The following is a 20,526-nucleotide window of genomic DNA, read 5'->3' as shown; positions in this document are numbered from 1 at the left end:
CCCTCTCATTTCACAACCCCAGTATTTCCAACAACCCTTCACCTTCTATTCTACCATCCTCTCTGCCTGTTCTCTATGCTCCTGCCTAACAGCCGCCATAGCAGGGTACTCCATAGCCAGTCTCCCAGCCGTGGGGATGACGGACATTATGTCACTAGGGGACATCACTGTGCTGGTGTAGAAACAGAGGGTGGAAAGTGCTGATGCTAAGCCCGGCTGGAGAAGAAGGCATGAACCCTGGCCCATGCCATTTCTTGAGATGGATCTTAAGTGTGGTGATGGGATTCTGTAATGGAGGTTTTGGTTTCTTTTAAAAGTCAGTTATGTTATATAAACAGGTTTTTGTTTTAATCCCAAGCATGGGATATGGAGAATTTTTTTAGTTTGTCCACAGCTGATAACAGCTTTGTGCAGCTCAGAGAGGGGAGTGGTCTTTGCCAGATGCAGTTAGTTTAATTCTGAGGACTCTGAAAGGCTATAAATGATCAGAGCCCAGAGAGAGGAAGGGGCCTTGGAGGAGACGCTCGGAGAGGAATGGGAGTTGGGAAGGATGCTTTGAGGGACACTCTGGGAGGGAGAAAAGGATGCTTTGAGGATGCTTTGAAGAGAAATCAGACTGAGAAAGAAGGCTGCTGGTTCAGATGGACTGCCGGATATCCTGATGACCCTAACCAGCTGGAACTAAGTCTAGGGAGACCTATGTCCCCTTTCCATTCTAGCCTCATTTCTCTCTTATCTAGGGTTGGGGTATTGGAAGACAGGCAGAGGAATTAAGGGAACCAAATGAAAGAGAGTTAAAAAGTAGCATCTACAGGATTCTGTCTCCCCCACACTGGCCAGCAAAACTCTTCGATCAAAGCTGATTTTTAAAATTTATTTATTTATTTATTTATTGTGTACACAGTGCTCTGCCTGCATGCACACCTGCACACCAGAAGAGGACATCATATCAAATTGTAGATGGTTGTAAGCTACCATGTAGTTGTGGGAATTGAACTCAGATCTTGTCCGTCCTTGACAGACAGAAAAATTAGAGATGGCTAGCGGGGCCTCCCTGTGTAGGGAACCTGGAACCCTTTCTTTGAAGTCAGAAAGTGGACTGGTGCCCTACCTCATGTCTTCACCGTCACTGTGCATCGGTCTGCTCTGAGGGCCGTGCATCCCTCTCAGTTGTTATTTCTCAAGTCTAGTAGGGTGGGAAGCAGCAGCCCAGGCCTCTGCTTACTTCACGTGATCAGAGACACGCTCCCATCCCCCAATAATGGCAGGTAAAATGCCTCCAGTCATTTGCCCTGGGGACCAAGCCCCTCCATTTTTTTTCTTAAACAACTACTGTAGCATTGTGGTCACTAATTTTTTTTTTTTTTTTTTTTTTTTTTTTTTTTTTTTTGAGGTCAGGGGAAAAAGAGAACAAGGAGCTTCAATGTTCTTGAATGTTGTTTTTAACTCTTAACAACTTGGCTATTTATCATTATTTTACTTGGCTCTCTGGAGTGAACATGTTACGTGAATGAAGGCCTCACCAGTCATTGTTTTTAAATAGAACTACACATCACTATCAGGAGATGGCCTGCAGCTGGATTTCTTCTCATAAAGTCGCAAACAAATTGAACGTAATTTGCCTATGATCAGTGTTGGGTTAAAGGTGTACCTGGCTATGTTCTTGCCCCTACACACAGTCTTTGGTCTACTGGTTGAGAAAGACATGCACGTAATTAGTACAGTGTGAGGTCATGGTGGAACAGGGTTGGGGGAGGTCTGAAAGTAACGTGAGCGCAGGCATCAACTCATCAATTTCAGACACAGGCACACTAGGCATGCTCCATGGATGAAGATGGAGTTCAGATGAAGCCACTACGCTTGTCTTTAGTTTTCTATTTTGAAGTGATTTTAGACTTACAGAAGTCCTGCCGCTAGCGTAGCACTCCCTGGTACCCATCCTTAGGTTTCTCTACAGTAACAGCTTAGATAACGGGCAGGACAAACCAAGAAACGCAGAAATTGACACCAACTCAGTATGGAACCTGTTTGAATTTCACATTATCTCACAAGTGCACCTTCCTGGTTTTGCAGCTAATCTGGGATCCTATGTTGCATGCATTTGTCACAGCTTCTTTGTCTGGAGAAATCAGGGACAATTCTTCAGATTGTTTTTTCATGACTTTGACACTTTTGTAGAGAACCAGCCAATTATCATATAAAAATATCCCCTGATTTAGACTTGTCCAGTGTCTTATTATAATTACATTGTTGTTCTGCATCGGTGGCAAGATTCACACAGAGGAAACATTCTTGGGAGTCAGGTCAAGAGGTGTTTTGTGTCACCATGTCTTCTTACCCACAATGCTTTCTTTGATCACTTGGTTAAGACAATGACTATCAGGTTGATTATTGTTTTTCTCCTTGTAACTAATAGCCATCTTGTGGGGAGATATTTTGAGAATACTCAAATACCTTGCCAGTCAGCTCAGCATCCTTATCTGTCATGATTGCTACTCTGTAACTTGCTTAATGATTTCTTTCCACTTCTGAATCTTCTTTCACATTTATTAATTGAAATTCCTCTTCTCCCTGTCTTTGTTACTTACTTATTTCATCATGTCCCCTCGGTCACCTGATAGCACTTCTATAGTTCTTAGTGCCCAGCCTCATCTATTGTCTGGGCCACAACCCCAGCCTCTTCACTGGACTGTGCATGTTTTGCTGAGGGCACACTGTGATGGTGTGTGTCACTGTCAGTTGTTCCCTTTACCCATAGTTCCTTTTGAACAGCCACACAAAGGCAGTTAACACCTGTGGAGTATTTATAAAGTGTTTTCCATGTACAGTCTCACTGAATCCTCACAATAGCTGAGTGGATCCATCTTATCCTGAGCAGCAGCAGCAGCAGTGACAATATCACCACCACCATCATCATCATCATGATCATTATCATCAGCAGCAGCAGCAACAGCATCATCATCATGATCAGCAGCAGCAGCATGAACATCAACAGCAGCATCATAAACAGCAGCACCAGCAGCAGCATGAGCATCAACAGTAGCAGCAAGAGCAGCAGCAGTGGCAGCAGTATCATCATGATCATCAGCATCAGCATCATCATCATCAGCAGCAGCAGCAGCAGCACCCACACTATAAAGATGAAGCACTGAGGAACAACAGCAGTAGGCAACTTCTCCAGGATTGCTGAGCTCTTAACTGTTGAGCCCATACTCTTGGCCACTAGACTTCCACTTGCTAATTGAAAACTAATTGTCTTGACCTTGGCTACTGCTCCAGTCACATTTCTCACCAGTCCCAATGTTTACTGCACTCTTCACAAACAGTAGTTGAAACAGAAGAAGGAATTCTCTCTCAGTGTTGCTCAGGGTCCAGATGACATTTTGGCTGCCGTGGTGTTAGTGACATCAGTAGCAGCAGAAGGAGTATTTTTCTAAGTATTATAATTGCATAAACAGTGGTCATCTTTTCCATGATAGTACATAAATCTAGTAGTTGAGTCTACAATACTAGGCTGCAATTGGGGATAGCTCCTCTATTCTCTCTCCTTTCTCTCTCTCTCTCTCTCTCTCTCTCTCTCTCTCTCTCTCTCTCTCTCTCTCTCTCCCTCTCCCTCTCCCTCCCTCTCTCTCTCTCCCCCATGTATGTGTGTGTGTATGTGTGTGTGTGTGTGTGTTTGCATGTGCATTTAGAAGCCTAAGGACAACTTGAGATATCAGTCCCCAGGTGCCACTCATCATTATTTTGAGACAGGACTCCTTACTGGCTTGGAGATCACCAAGTAAGTATGGCTGCTGAGCTCCAGGGATACACCTGCCTCCACTGAGCTGAGCATTGAGATTACAAGGTCATGCCATTTCATGTGCATCTGAGGATCTGCAGTGGTGTTTTCCTTACTAGATGCCCTCACTAGGGAGAGCATGGCTCTGCTTTAGTGTAAGACTGAGAGAATTCATGCACCAACTCAGCTGTTTTAATTTGCCATCTCCCTTCATCACGCAGGAAGTTACATCCTGTGTATAGCATGGGCTCAGTCTGATGTTTCACTGGTTGATACCTACACATAAGATATGGGCAGTGACCTATTGTTCTAATACAAGGTAATACAGGTCTCAAATACATTACCTAAAACACTTTAGTCTACATGTGTCCGAGAAAACAGAATTTTTTTTTTTTCAGATCACACAGCGAGACTGTATTACAAAATTTAAAAACAAAATTAAATACAAAATATGACACAAAGATACGGTAACCATTTGTTAATCTTGGGAAGTAGAGGGTTGCATGGGTTTAGCTTTGAGCAAGTCGGACAGCTCACGGTTAGAGTTAGCTTTAGTAGAATGGAGAGATGGCAACAGTTGCAGAAAACAAGCCTACAATTATCTCAGTTTGGCAACACTGAAGTAGCTGGTGCCTTCCAGCCCCTAGTTGGGATGGGTATCCCATGCTATAGGGCTAGCTCGATTTTCTTTATTCTGGGGCAGAGGAAAAGGTGCTAAGGAAGGCCTTCTGCCAGATCGCCCTCCACTTTTGCATGGAGGTTCCTGCCATGTGTCCTGGAAACTCAGCAGATATTCTCCTTAGACTTACCCGAGAGGGTTTCCTTATAGGAGAGCACCAGCCCAGGGGGTCCACAGGATGGGAATGGATGCTCTGCTTCCTACTACTCTGGAGGCTCTTAGGACTGTGATGCAGGAAGAAGAGAAGTGGAGATGAAATGGCATACTACATAGAAAAAGGAGGTAAAACAAGAAAAAGTTGACTCTGATCCAAATTCAGTTCTTTTTTTTTTTTAATTTATATTTTACTTTTATTGAATGTCTATGATTTATACGTTACGGACCAAAATCCCTCTCCTTTCCCCAGTAAAATAAAACAATCAGACAGACAAAAAAATCTTGTCACAGAGCTATAGTGTATCACGCAGTATAGCTTTTTGTCCACCTATGTTTACTTTCCAATGTTCATTGTTATGAGTCATGGGTCTGCTTTGAGGAGTACACTACTGTTACCAGATCCTCACTGGGACTGCTGTTGGATATCCCATTGTTGCGTGTGTCAAGGAGATTCTTAGTCTTTGAATCTGCAGGTCCAGCCCCTTCATGTGTCCCAGCAGGTCATACATGGGGTAGATGTTGGGGTGAGGTCCACTCAGAGCCCTGGATCAGAGCCTGCTCCCATGTCCGTGGGGCAGGGCCAGCTCTCCTGCTCCTGTGTCATCAAGGCAGGGCCAGCTCACCCGCTCCCATGTCATCAGGGCAAGGCTGGCTCACCCACTCCTGTGTCCTCAGGGCAGGGCCAGCTTACCTGCTCCCATGTCATCAGGGCAGGGCCAGCTCTCCAGCTCCTGTGTCCTCAAGGCAGGGCCAACTCTCACTCTCCCATGTCCCCAGGGCTGGCTCACCTGCTCCAGCATCCTCAGGGTCAGCTCTCTTGTTCTTGTGCCTTCAGGGTCAGCTCTCCTGCTTCCATGCCCTCAGAGAAAGCTCTCCTGCTTCTACTCAGTTCGCCAGATTGTTGCTGGCCATCAAGGCCTGAATGGCCTCCTACTCCTGTGGGTACTGGATCTTGTGGGCCATCAAGCAGGTGGCAAGTGGAGGCCGCTCAAAGCCTTTGTTGAGTAGCTTGCAGAAACCATTGATGTTGGCCCAGCCCAGCTTCTTGTCCCAGGGAACTTGTGGCTCTGTTGATTTGTGCCTCCAAGTCTCTGGTTCCATCACATCACATCAGCCACTGGCCACAGCCTCTATGTTGCCCTTAGTATCCACTTCTGCATGATGCAGCTCTCAGCACTGAGCGTGGCACCAGCCCGTAAGAGGAGGTTCATGAGGCCTGTGGTGCAGTCGACTCAAACAGCACCCATTCCTTGAACACTATATCTTCTGCCCGCACTGCACTGGGCCGCAACCCGAAAAGCAGCAGCTGCTGCAGCGGCAGCATCCCGGGGTCCCTGGGAGCTCACCAGAGCATGGTTCCATGGTCCTGATGTGGGAGGACATGGATGATCCACATGACAAGAATTCCTTCTTCCTGGGAAACACCAGCACTGTGTTTTGGAGCTCTCAGTATGGTCCTTACTGTCTGTGCAGTCACTGCTGTTCTGCAGATCAGTCACTGCAGGCACACTGCCGATGAGTGTGCGATCGACGCCATGTTGGATGATCTCAGCTTGGGTATTTCTAATACATTGCACTAAGTGTTTCCTCCCAATCAGGTCACTCTCAGGGGTGCACATTTCTGTGTAGCTCTGGAACACAATCATCCTCCTCAGAATGCATTGAGGACATCATCCTTCGAACCCTGTGGACCTGCACCAGCCATGAGGACCCTTGCCTGCTGAGCAGCTGGGCTTACTTCTTAAGGATTGCTTTTGATAGAACCAAATAATTGCTGAGGGATGAAGGTCTTGTTTAGAGATGGGAGAGCTGTGTGGGGAGTGCACCAGTGGCAGCCAGGGATGGTCCTGGATCCTCAGGGGATTCCTCAGTTTCTGGTTCTATAGAAGTTTGCCTTTGAGTTCATCCAACAGGGGATGGGTGTTCTAGAGGCTTAAGAGCAAGCAGTAGTCTACTGTCCTAGTAAACTGAGCCAGAGCCCAGAGCTTCTTGAAGCTGACCAGAGTACCAGAAAGGATTTGTTCAATTCAATATCATAAGTGTTGGCTGCACTCTAAGTCACATCTACAAAGCTTAAGCAATTTTTAAGCAGCAATGGCAATGTCCCAGGAAACCCCATGTCCACCAGTGTCCCCCAAACTGACCTGTCCTCCCCAGAGTACCAGCTCTTTCTCAAGGATGTCCTTGAAGAAAATGTGTAGCAGAGAACATTCTTGCTCTCCTTATCAAATCCATTTGTTGTTTAAATATGGGAGATGTTTAGTAGTTTAATCTGCTACGGGACTAGGCAGCAGGAAAGCGTTTGAGGGCATTCCTGTTGATAAATATCACATGGAAATGGAGTTTTGCTGGCATAAGCCAACTCCTGAAAAATGGGCCCCTTATTGTCCCTTCAATGAGACCAGCTGCGTGATGGCTAGCCCGGGGAGCTGAAGGACTGGTGAGAAATTGAAGCCATGGGTCTGTCTCAGAGCACAGGCTCATCAGATGTGACTGTAGGGTGTTGAAGGCTCCATAGCTCTGTGCCTGATGGACGGCAGTGTGGGGGCTCAAGGCAGGGTAGGAGGGGTGAGCAGAGGTGCTGCTGGGGACGGTGCTGATTTTATATGAGGCTCCCCCGCCATGCACTGGGCATGTACTGGGATGGCCGCAGGATAGGAGACCTCTCGAGGGCTGATGACTCCATCACCTTGAGTCCAGCTGGGAAAACAGGAGCCAGAGAGGCTGTATGAGGGATTGGCTCCTGAGGTAAGAAAGACCACAGGAGAAGCAGGGAGAAGATGGGTAACTGTGAAGGAACAGAAGGAGGAAGAGGCCACAACCTCAGTTAAGGACTCCGGACTCCCCCTGCACAGGTTCCCTCCCGGAGCCTAGCCTGATGCTCGAGTTGCCAAGGGGATTCTGTAGTTGCCCCTAGGGGCTAGATCCGGGAATCACTCATTCCCACTGCAGCTATGACAAGTGCCAGAGCAAAGAGCAGGGTGCTTTTCTTTTTGTGGCACCACTGCTCTGGCTCCAGTGTCTCTATTTTTCTAAGCAAAGCTGCCTAGGCATCAACTGTGAGGCATGGTTTGCAGACCCCTGCCCAAAGGGAAGAGGAGAGGCTAGGCAGGCTTACGCAACTGGACTCAGCAGACACAGAAGCAAAAAATCCTGCTGATAAAAGAGCAGAAAGAGAAGCCGGGGGGGGGGTGGGGGGGGGCAGGGCGGGGGGGGGCGGGGCGGGGATTGGAAACATCTCAATGAGGAAAACACATTCAAGACTCAAAATTCCATCATCTGCTTAGGTGTTCTTCTGTTTGTCCACAGTTCTCTGACTGACAAGGGAAGATACCGGCAGGGATGTCCTCTTCCAGGAGTGTGGAAGGAGCCTCTGTGGCTTTGGTGTGAACATATGTGGTGACTGCAGCTTGCTGCCGCGATGGCACAGCCAATTCGTCTGGTCACAGCCAGTACTCCATTGAGCTGACAGCTGTCAGGGCAACTCCACCCAGCTGTTCTTGCCCTGGAAGTATCAGGTTGTTTCCTTTGCAGCCTTTCCATGCCTTTGGGAGAACTCTGCTGTGTGGAAAGGGTGGGCAGTGGCTCCTCTATTCATCAGGAGCGGTTTAATTAATTAATCAGGGGCACGAATGACACATGCTCCCCCCAACTCAAAGAAATGAAATCAAACCAAACCAAAGCCTAACGAAAAAAATCAACCACGCAAACAACGACGACAATGACGACTTGACTTGAATAAAGTTTAGAGCTTAGTGGATCCTGCACGAGGATAGAAGGGGACACTGAGCCATCAAATTGCCCAGGGTCCATTCTCCCTCCATATTTCTACATGTCCATTTTGACATCCTGCTCCAAGAAGGGCTCTAGCTGTCACGTCTGAGCAGCAGGATGGGTAGGGTCAGTGTGAGCAGGTTCTCTTTTAAAAAGGAAAGGAGAAGTAGAAGCTGCCCTTTGAAACTTTTACTTTCATTTGATTGGTGAATGTTTGGTCTCAAGACCAGAATCTAGCTGCAAAGGAGTCTGGGAAATGTATTCTTGGTTGGAATAGCTAAACGCCTAGGCCAGTCTTCTGTGGCTGAGGAAAGAAGACAACAGTTTCTGTGGTCCAGCCAATCACCGTAGCGATAACTCAGGCCAAACAATGTGCTAGGCCAGGGCGGCTCATACTTAGTGTGGCGTGAAGTGGGGAGGTTTTGGATGTAGTTGAGCTGAATTGGTAAATCCCACTGGAGCTTGGGGCTTTGAAATTCCATCAAGCTCCCAGTTGATTCCAATGCTACAGACCCATGGACCAAGTGAAACGTGAAGATCTAGGCACTAGGCACTCAGAGTTGAATAGGATGGGCTAAGTCTCCCACCTTGAGCTCTACAAGCAGGGTTCAACCTTGGTTTATTGTAAAGATGCCTTTGAGGGCTCTGTGAAATTCCCAGCCTAGGTAGCAGGTGCACTCCTTGGATGCACACTACCTTCCTCTGGTGAGGCACCTGTCCTTCTCCTGAAAGGATAGCGAGCTGGGCATGGTGGTGCACGCCTTTAATCCCAGCACTCGGGAGGCAGAGGCAGGCGGATCGCTGTGAGTTTGAGGCCAGCCTGGTCTACAAAGTGAGTCCAGGACAGCCAAGGCTACACAGAGAAACCCTGTCTCGAAAAACCAAAAAAAGAAAAAAAGAAAGGATAGTGGTCAGGAAAGTGAACTAACTGTTCAAATGCAACGCATCATCCTTGGACTCCAGAAAATGAGCCTTATGGGTCTCCTGAGAGGTAGGCAGAATGGGTGGAGATCGTAGACAGAGGGCGTCCATGGGACACTGAGGACAGCAGCAAGGAAGCTTCTGGCTGGCACAGGGCAGCGCAGCAAACGCTTCCTCCTGTGCCAGGCAGGACAAGGGCCTGAAAGAAACCAGGCCGCCTCCACGGACCTGCCCAGCTCCATCTGTTGGGGGAGAGAAAGGACATGGAACAGAGGCAGGAATTCAGGCAATTAATCCTTTATTTAAAGAATAATAAACAGCCAGATTTTACATACTGAAAGAGGGAACAAGGTAAAAGGGGTTAAAAACTAAAAAGCAAGGATGGCAGACACCAATTAACACAATGCTAATTGACAATTTCCCCAAGCTTCCATGGAACATGCGAGGCCGATTTCCCCAATTGCTAATTAAATCAAACCACACACACAATACTAATTTCCCTAACTTGGAGAACTCAATAGACAAATAAAATGAGAAACTAACTCAAACATTTTGTCAAAGTATGGAGTAAAGGGTGAATGCAATCCTAGAATGAGTAAACTTCTGTTTGGCATCTGTGCAAGGTCTGGCATGTCTAATAAAATGCTGAAATGTCCCAGTGTCTCCATTCTATCACAATTGCAGAAATGTACATCCCTAATCACAGACTAGCACACAGCAGGCCCTTCCTGCCTCTGTTCTCTCCCTCTGGTGAAGGGTACCCAGTGCATCCTACAAGTGACATGCAACCTGCACCACTTAAAAATTATAAAATATCTACTTAATTACAATAAAAAAAAACAAAGGAATAACTTTTCTTTAAATAGTCCCTGAGGTTCTCCGAGCTGGAGTCTGGCTTCAGGAAACAGAGAAGGCAACCACTTAATCACACATTTGTGGCAACTTAGCCTCGGCACCTACCCTCCTCCAGTTCCCAGCATGCAATCTGGTTGGGAGCTGATCTGTCTCAGGGGCCCCATCACTCCTCCTCCTGCCCCGGCTATAGCTTTGAAATGTCTCCCTTCACCTCTGTGCTCCACCCAGGGCCCGCTAGGAGCATCCCTGTTGAATTGTGCCATCAGAGTGAGGACAGGTTTTTCAGGTCACCTGTCTAATTCACTCACGTTACGATTGAGGACACTCACACCAGGAGATGCCGATGTGGCTCAGATCTGACAGCTGGCCTGAGGCCCCAGGTTTGTTTTTTTTGTTCTTAATTACGTAAGAACCATGTGATTATTTTAATGTTCGGGGCCACTCCTACAGTGTTTTCTATACTAATGATGCTTTTATGAGCTCTCTTCCAAACCAACTTGCTCTATCCTCACAGTGCTCCTGAGAGCCTCAACTCACGATTTCTCCATTTTATAGCTAAGAGAACCCAGGCACTCTCGTGTTCAGTATAAGAACGGAGGTCCTAAGTGGCGGATCAAGATTTGCCTTCCAGAACTTTCTCAGGTCCATCGTTTTAACCCTACTCCACTGCTTCTCTGTAGACTGATTGCAAGATACCAATGGCTATAAGTCCGGGCAGGAAATGAGAAGTACCGATGCCTGCAGCCGTTATTAGAGTCATGAATATTTCTAAAATGCAATTCAAACATGACTATATGCCCCCCTTCCCCATGGTTGACCCGACTTTGTTGTTTCTCTTTCTCTTCTGACAGCTTCTCTCAAGCTCACACACCATACAGTGTGCTCTTCGGTTGGCTGAGGTGTTCTTTCCGAGTGGATGTGGCAGCATCTGTTTGACCGAGGACTGCTACCTACACTTGGGCCATTTTCTTCCTTCTCTTTCATAGGATGTTTTGACTAACTTCTTTACAGAGCCACCTGTACCCACCTGTTAGCTTGTCTTAGGGCACAGCCTTTACTGTATAACAGGAAAAGGTGAAGAGATAAAGAGGTGAATAGAAAAACTCAATATACAAAGCCAGGAAGCCTGAACCTTCACCAGCAATGGAGGAAATTTCCCTAATGAAATTCTTCACTATGTGTCTGTTCTGTGCAGTCCCACTTCTGGTGGTGGTGGTGGTGGAGAGGTGGCCTGGGGGATTGTCCCTAAGACCAGGCAGAGCCTCCTGAAGTAATGAAACAGAAGTTACCCTCTGTGGCTGAGAAAATGGAGCAGCTTAGTAATTTGCATGAGACAAGTGTTTGTGCCTTAAAAATTAAACTTCAGGGATGGAGCAATAGCACAGACACTGACACTCTTTCCATGGGACCTGGGTCCAATTCCCAGCACCTACGTATTGACTCAGACACATCTGTAACCCACATTCTAGGAATTTTGACACCCTTTTCTGGCCTCTGTAGGAGCCAGGCACACACATGGTTCACAGGCATACATGCAGTCAAGATGCCGAAACAACATAAAAATCAGTGTTAGTCTTATTTTTGGGGTAATGGCTGCCAAGTGGGGTATTTTGGTGCACATGATGTTGTTTGCCCTTATCTGTACATCTTAGCCCCCATCCACAGAAGCAGCCAAGCACCTCTTCAGCCTGGGGTATAGGCATGGGGACAGCCACACACCAAGGCAGAGTTAGGCTCTGAAGCATTTTTGTCCTTTTTATCTGACTGGCATCTTCAATACATCTGTCAAGAGGGAGGTAGCTTATCTGTCCTTGTCCCTTCCTGGGACAAAAGCAGACCTGTCACCATCAGATCAGGAGAGCTTCAGAGCTCCATGGAAGGACAGCTGAAAGTCCTCCTCGTTCATTGCTATCTGTCATAGTCACTGACCCCTCCCCCAGGATGAAAAAGCAATGAAATAGCAATGTGATAGGTTAATGTCGATAATTAAAGAGAGTTTAAGGCCAGTGTGAGACTGAACTGTGTGCGTGGGTGGTTGAAATGGTTGTTTGATGTGAAAGTCAATGATTGAATTATTCAGAGAGAGTGATTTCCAAATGATAATTTTACACTTTACATAACTGATTCTGATTTATTATGGTGGCACCCAGTGGAGCTGGCTTAGTTCTGAGGGTCTGTCAAGCTTTCCCAGCTCTGGGCTAAGACCCCACCCTTCCAGGAAAAGAACAGCTTCTGTCCAATGACACTGTTATCACTCTTGTGTGAATTTTGACTCCTCCTTCCTGTGAGAGCATATGACTTCTTGGCTTTGTAATGTATAGCCTGGCAGAGGTGTGTGTGTGTGTGTGTGTGTGTGTGTGTGTGTGTGTGTGTGTGTGTGTATAGTGTATGTACACTGGCTTGCATCTATGTAGACAGTGGATACTCCAGATTGCTTTAATGCTTTGATCTCCCGTCATTTAATGAGAGATAGGGTCACAGTCAGGATAGGACCCTGAGGGCCATTGGAATGGCATAGCAGCAGCACTGGTTGCTTCATAATTGAAAGATACAAAGTGTGGAGTCCAAGTTAAGATCAGCCCAGGAGTAGGAATGTGAGATTTTATACATCTGCCAGGAATTGTCAACAATGGTGGGTGATACTTTTTATAGGAGTCTTTGTTGGTGGCTGAGCCAGAGGCCACACTGAGTACTCAGGGGTGACTTAGCAAGACACAGACCTCCTGGAACAATCTAGAAGGCAAGTGCCGTGTTTCAGACAGCCAGCTCCCTGTACTTGTTAATGGTGTGCTCAGCCTTCAGTTGGTCTCCCCCCCCCCCCCCCCCCCCCCCCGTGCCTCTAGGTCAGTTGGAATACAGGAGCATTTGTTCTTGTAGTCAAATGGGGTGGCCAGGAACACCAACACCCTGGCTGAGCTTTGCTGTACAACATAGACAGAACTTAACACCAATGGGGTGCTTACCTGTAACTAGCACTGTTTTCAGGACTTTCATGAACGCATTTCATCCTCTCCCTGGCCCCTAGAAGCAGCTTGTTTTCAGCTTCATTTTACACCAAGGGAATTCACCCCGGGCAGCGGTGCAGCCTCTGGCTCAGCACTGGTCCAGGGTCCACTACCTTTTGAGTTTCATGCTCACTGGCCATCTGCAGCTTTGTGATCTATGGCACCGGGGTAAGCAGGCGTAATAACGGCTTATTCAAGAAGATGATAGAAAACTGTGGGGGCAATCCTGAGGTGTGTGGAAGAAAGAACAAGAAACGGGGGCATTTGGTGGAGAAGGGGCAGGGTGGCAGGAAGAGATCTCTGGCTAGATTCCCATGGTGCTAAGATCTGGAACTTTACCTGAGCACCCTGCCAGCTGCACAGTGCCCTGCCTCTCTGCGGCACCTGATTCTGCCGGCAGTGTCAACAGTGCCTTCCCTTTGTGAAGCACGGAAGCTTCCAGACCTGTGCTATCCATCAAACTACTGGGGAAATCCAGTGCTGCCCCAGAAGCCTAGTGAGTGATGTAATCAGGTAAGTCGCTAATGGAATTGTTAGCAATCAAAATGTTACTCTATAGAAAAGTAAGCACCCAAAAACTATGGAATAGCAAACAAAATTAGCATAAATTATTAACAAGAAACACGAGGTTTCTGGGAACCTGTTTGTTTGTTTGTTTTTGTATTCTGGGACAGGACCCCAGACCTCTGTGATTTGTACACTTCTCTTTGCTCTTTGGGAAGACAGACAAAGAAGCCTGGCTGCCTGTGTACTCAGCATTACTACGTCACAGGTCTTTTTTTTTCTTGGTCAAGGGGACGCCCCATGTGCTGAACTCTCCTTGTGTAGAGTGCTTCAATAAGCCTGGGGTAGGATGTCATGCAGAATCCATGAGACCCCTGGAGTGCCTCAAGGAGAAATGAAGTACAGGACCAAATGAAGGCAAAAAGTTTACTCAGATGATAACTAGACAAGGCAGCAAGACAGCCAGCTGGGAGAATGTATTTGCACACTATATGAAGGGTTAATATTCTAGGTAAATAAAGAGGCTCTAAAAGGTATAAAAATAAATGGACAAAAAAAAAAAAAACCTGAACAAGTGATTTGTAGAATATATACAAGTGACAAATGAGTACTTGAAAAGATTGCTGTGCAAGAGAGGGTTGGGGAGATGGTGCAGTGGGTAAAAGGCTTGCCGCGCAAGCATGGGAGCCCTAGTTCTTTGGATATCCAACACTGGAGAGTGGAAGTAGGTAAATCTTTGGAACTTGTTGTTCATCCAGCCTACTGGAAATTCACTCCAGGTTCACTGAGAGACCTTGTCTCAAAAAGTAAGATGGAGCATGGGAAATGACACCTAGCATCAATCTCTGGCCTCTACACATGCAGGCATGGGCCCATACATCAGCACACAGACATATACATACATAGATACACACATACATACATACATATATACATACATACAGTAAGGAGAGAGAGGCCTATTAAAGAAAAGTTGACTGAGCAATAGCATGCACTTTTCCCACTTAATATTGACCGAAATGAAATGACCTGGACATGGGTGGTTAATAGTGTTGTGGATGGCACTGGGAATCGTATAGCCTTTCAAGTGAGCAGGTTGGGTAGATCTGCTAAACTTTAAACTATTGTTTAAGCACCTGAGAACGAAGTAATAGCAAGGATATTGTGTGTGGGTAGGGGATATAAAGAATAATAGTCTCTGTCATTCCTTTGTCAGAGAGTTGGCTTCAGCCTAAATGTCTAGTAACTGGGAACATGGTAAGATGCCTGATTTACCTCATGTGAGGGATAATATACAGCTACCATTGTCTTATTATGGATATCTATATCAATCTATATCTGTATCTATCTATCTATCTATATCTATCTATATCTATATATCTATATATATATGGGATGGGTGTCTTTTGCCTGCTTTCTACCCAGAACTCTGACTAATATTTGAATGTTAATTTTAAGATATGGATGACATGCTCCACATTGGGCACCATCTGTAAAATGAATTAATTATTCTGTATATAATAATAAACACAGAAAATTATTATTCCTTTTCCAGCTATTTTCCAAGTAAAAGACACAGAAATGTGTTAGATTTATAATAAAACTTAAAACACTAGGGCTGGGCAGATTATTACCCCTCTAAGCTGTCTTGTCTGTTTCCAACCGAAATCTCAAATACTTGCACATGTCCATTTGGGCTGCTTCTGCTGCATCAGGCCAGTCCTCAGAGCAAGCTGCTCTTGGCCACACACTCCTGGTTACCCCATAGCAACCTCCTATCTCCTCTCCATCTCTGTCCTCTCTCCTGCTACATCCTCTTTATCTCCTCATGGTCCTCTCAAGACCCCAAACCAGAGGACCTTAGCTCTGCCTCCCTTTCCTCTGCCCATCTCAGACTGTTAGAAACTTTACTAACCAATGAGGGATAGTTGGGGAGCATTCCTTACATAATAACTTGGGTACAGGAGATGGTTCAACATACATTACAATGCCCGTGGCAGGGCGGCAACCAGATCTTGGGGGCCAGTAATTAGCATTAGAATACATGGCACCAGATAAATCTCCAACAATGTATGTATGTATGTATGTATGTATGTATGTATGAATGTATGTACATTTATACTGCCTTAGGAAAATATACAGTGCAAGCTGGCAGGCAGAACAACAGTGTTCATTTTAAAATTGGGGTTAAATTTTAAATTTTTTATTTTTTTTATTAATTTATTCTTGTTATATCTCAATGTTTATCCCATCCCTTGTATCCTCCCATTCTTCCCCCCCCCCCTTTTCCCATTATTCCCCTCCCCTATGACTGTTCCTGAGGGGGATTACCTCCCCCTGTATATGCTCATAGGGTATCAAGTCTCTTCTTGGCAACCTGCTGTCCTTCCTCTGAGTGCCACCAGGTCTCCCCCTCCAGGGGACATGGTCAAATGTGAGACACCAGAGTACGTGAGAAAGTCATATCCCACTCTCCACTCAACTGTGGAGAATGTTCTGACCGTTGGCTAGATCTGGGTGGGGGCTTAAAGTTTACCGCCTGTATTGTTAAAAAAAGAAAAAAGAAAGAAAAAACTAAATTGTTTTCATGTAAAATTCAATTTCTGTTACATAATAAGCAATAAAGATACCAATCTGAAAAAAAATTGGGGTTAATACTTACTTAACAGAGGAGAGGCCATGATCACAAAGGATGTGCTGGTCCCTATGATTTCCCCAAATGTAGGACGTATGACTGCATAATTTGTGGTATGGGCACTGAGTTTACACTCTACCCTAATAAAAACAAATGAATAATAAAGTAATGTCAAAACATAGGTTAAAAAGTGAAGATAAGAAACATAAAACATCAAAGAAGGCTGCAGGACATGGTGTGGTTGGAGAGCGCTTGACTAGAATGCACAAGGTCCTGAGTTCAAGACTCAGTACCCCATAAACCGAGTGTGGTAGTGAGTGTCTTAATCCCAGCACTTGGGAGGTGAAAGGGTAGAATGACCAGGAATCCAAAGGAGGCTGTAGCTGGTGAGATCAGAGCTGAGTTTTCTTAAGCGATTCCTGGTGTACAATGTTTCCTGCATGCTACTCTGGCCTTCTTCTGTGGTGGGCTGTCCAGGTGTGTACATCCCATCCTCACGGTGGACCACCCAGTAGCATACAACAGAGACAGCAGTCTCTGCCTAGTCCCCAACCTTCCTCTGTGTGGCTCTGTCCCGAGCAGAGTCTCCAAAGCCATGCAGGGTGTTCCCTAGCTGGTCAGGAGCCTTCATCAGAGGCCCCCAGTGACCACTACAGACCCTCTGGGACTCTGACAGTGCCCGAGGCACCTGCTAACTAACTCCTTTGTTTCTTGGTGATCTGGAATGAACAAACGGCTGTTGAATGGTCACTCCTGAGCCTGTCAGAAAAGAGGCTGAAAGAACATGGGCAAAAATAGCAGGAGCAACAGCGCCTTCTTCTACTCCACATGGAATTTGAGGTAGAGATACTCACTGGCTCAGCAGGTAGCAGAGTTCAGGAGGGTGAGGAGTGCGTGGGGGTCACATCTCCTTTGCAATTTTCAGAGTGGCATTCTGAAGTCTTCTGAAGAAACCGTTGAGTACATTGTGGGAAGGTGTGTCTCTGAATATTCAGCTGTTGGTTGTGAGGCGAGCTGAATATGCTGGCCTACTAGCCTGTTCTTGCTCTTGCTCTTTCTGAGGCCCATCTCTGGTCCTATGTTTTGTAAACATTCGTCGTTCCCCACTTTCCAATTGGAGACAATAAAGAGTTGTTGGCCAATATCTGGGCAGGAAGTGGAGGGCAGAACTTCCGGGAGAGAGAAGGTCTCTGGGAGGAAGAAAGCAAAGGCAGGAGAGTCACCTGTGGGACATGGGCATGATCCAGCAGAGAGGTAGAGCTGGTCATGTGGTGGGATGTGGTGCCAGGGTTAGTTGGGTTAAGCTAGAAAGCCGGCTGGGAACCTGCCCACCTAAAAGGCCCAAGCTTTAAAATATTAAAAAGCCTCTGAGTCATAATTTATACCCCTGACAGGCCCAAGAGCACTGCTATAAGAAACACATTATTTCAGGGCAGCAGAAGACTCTTTGAAAGGGCTGCATGCTGGATGTGGTCAGACATTGCTGCGTGAGAGGCTCTGTGAATCTGCTCCTATGTTACACACACACACACACACACACACACACACACATTCTTTCAATCACTGAGTGAGCATTTATTACGTGACAGGCACTGTTCCCTGCCCTGTGGGGTGTATGGGTTAACTCTCGGAGCCCTCTGAGCTTCATGCTGTTACTGTCTCAAACTGAAGCTTACACCTAACCCAAGTACCCCAGACTACAAAGACAGATCTCTCAGTAGCAGCTGCCATGTTCTGCTCCACGTCCCCAGAAACCTACTGTGCCCAGCCACTGTCTTAGAGCAGAGACTTTGCCTGAGAGCTGGTGGCCACAGATTTCCAAGTCACTGAGGCACTTCTCTCTGCTTTCGATTGACGCTCTTCTCTTCCTGCATCTCCATTCCTTCTTTAAGAGGAAGAATGTCTCAGATACCTGCTGGTTGCCGTATCCTTCAGCTTATGTGGTCAACATTTAATTACATTAGCATTTGTTTTCACTAAAAAAAAAAAAAAAGTAATCACATTACCACCTTTCATGTCATATTAGTGAAAATGGGTACCAATATGATGCATATTAATAGACGGTGATGGGAAGTTGGTAACACAATTAGACTTTCACATTTTATTAGTTCTGGAATGACACCATCCACCCAAGCACAGCTCACTTTAGTAGTATCGAGGGCGGGCAGGTGCAGAGTGGCGGGTACCGTTGGATGGTACGTGGACCCAGCCAGCTCCCAGGCGACCTGGGAGAACCCATGAGGTCCCCTGCATGGCTTCTGAGCCCTGCTTCTTCCTGTTGGTAGCAGGAGCACTGCTAGGACTCGGGCTGGGAGAGGTGCCTGTCCTTCACAGGCAGCCGTGCACTCAACTGTGGTCATTAAAGGATCATGTGACACAACCCCGTCTGTGTGGCCACAGCTCAGAGAGAATTAATATTTCATTATCTATTCTGTGGTGAGTGCTGGCAAAGAGAGGAACCTGGACAGGGAAAATGTCCCCAGGGCCCTTCCCGACACTCATAGAGAGCTCTCCAGGAGGCTTTGCCTTTGGCTGGGTGCCCACGAGTAACAAACATTTGGCTGCTTCGCTTTCGCACAGGTCTATCCTCACCCATCTTTTCTTGCCCTCTGTCTCCTGAGTCATGGTAGGAGTCTCTTGTCTGCCTCTTTGGTGAGGGTGGGCTGCTGCGATGTTTGTGGAGCTTCTGGAGCTCGGAGACTCTGCTCCGGCCATCTTGGGTCTCACACGCGTAGCTTCTTCTTGATGGTCTTCTAGTGGAAACACTGCAGAAGTCAGCTGGGTTCTTTAGGCTCGTTTCGAATCCTTTTTGTCCTCCACGAAGTCTTCCATGTGTACCCGAAGGTGGTGTTACCCCGAATATGACGCTAGTGCATATCTGGTTATGGGTTCTTAAATGAGCACCCCCAACAAGTTCAGGGGCTTTGCTTAAAAGAGAAGTTGACTCCAAACTATGATGCCGAAGTAGACAAGACTCAGCAAAATGGTGCTAATGTTGAGCACAAAGAAAGTGGGGGCACGGGAAGGAAGCAAAGTGTGTGCATGGGAACAGCCCATCTGTCAGTTCGAAGCAAGCTATAGACTATGCATGGTGAAAGCAGAGCTAGCAGCTGCAGACTCCAGCCAGCCTCTGCCAGCATGGCGTCAGGAGGTCTTCCTGCCAGATCCTTCAGGCTCCTTTGCAGGGAAGGACACCAAGGGGGGTGCCAGGTGCGAACTTCCCTTCATAATGATAATGCTAAGGCCCAGAACAAGCCCACTGGAGGCATGTATGCGTGCATGTCTGTGTGTGTGTGTGTGTGTGTGTGTGTGTGTGTGTGTGTGCATGTGTGTGTGTGTGTGGGCTCGTGTGTGAAAACCAAATCTACACTTTGGATTTTTTGTCTGAGAATAGCTGCTAAGGTGCTGTGTTGGGTATCATGAATGGCTCCTTCCACTCTGTGATTCTGAAAGGCCATGCAGTACCTCATGAAACTCTGGCATCGTGGAGCAGAATTCTGCCCTCCTTGATTCTAGATGCGTGGACAGCCTGGGGTTTCTCAGACTGGGGAAAAGGCACAGGCCAAGGGGCGGGGGCTGCTCCAGCAGGGTGTTGAAGGCCTCAGGAGGGTTTTGTAGGGGAGCCCGGTTGCCAGCGTGCACTCAGAGGGCAGCTGGCATGGATCGGCATCTGGGAGACGGTCGTTCATCCTGGAGGTGGAGGAAAAGTTGTTCCACACGTCAACCTTGATCCCCTGGGCTGGCTCATAGGAATTCTCCAGAAGGCAGGCAGCCCTGCCTGGGCAGGAGAATGCTGGCCAAGGATCCCCGCTGTCTCATCTGGAGCCCCATGGGAAGAGGATTTGTAAGAAGCTGACCCAGGAGTGGGTAGATTTGCTGATTAACCATTTTCAGAGTAAAGAGAAGCTAAGTCTGTCAGGGACCCTTTAAAAATTCATATTCAGGCCGCCTTGTGGAGGCGCCATCTTGGTGTGTTGGTGGTTGTATTAGTCCCCTTGTGTCACACTGACTCAAATACCTGACAATTTAAAAAATTAGACAAGACTTATCTTGAGTCACCATTTCAGAGGGATTTCAGGCTGTTATAGTGAAAAGGGCACAGTGGAGTTCATGCCTGGGGACCTGTGGGGCTGAGGTCACATCACAGCAGATCAGGACTCTAGACTAGAATAGACTTTGGCTATACACTTTGAAGGCCCACCCGAGTGACCTTCCA

Source organism: Acomys russatus, chromosome 22 (assembly GCF_903995435.1).
Source record: "Acomys russatus chromosome 22, mAcoRus1.1, whole genome shotgun sequence".
Classification (NCBI taxonomy): domain Eukaryota; kingdom Metazoa; phylum Chordata; class Mammalia; order Rodentia; family Muridae; genus Acomys; species Acomys russatus.
The sequence above is the reverse complement of the archived record's forward strand: the minus strand, read 5'-3'. Positions refer to the sequence as shown.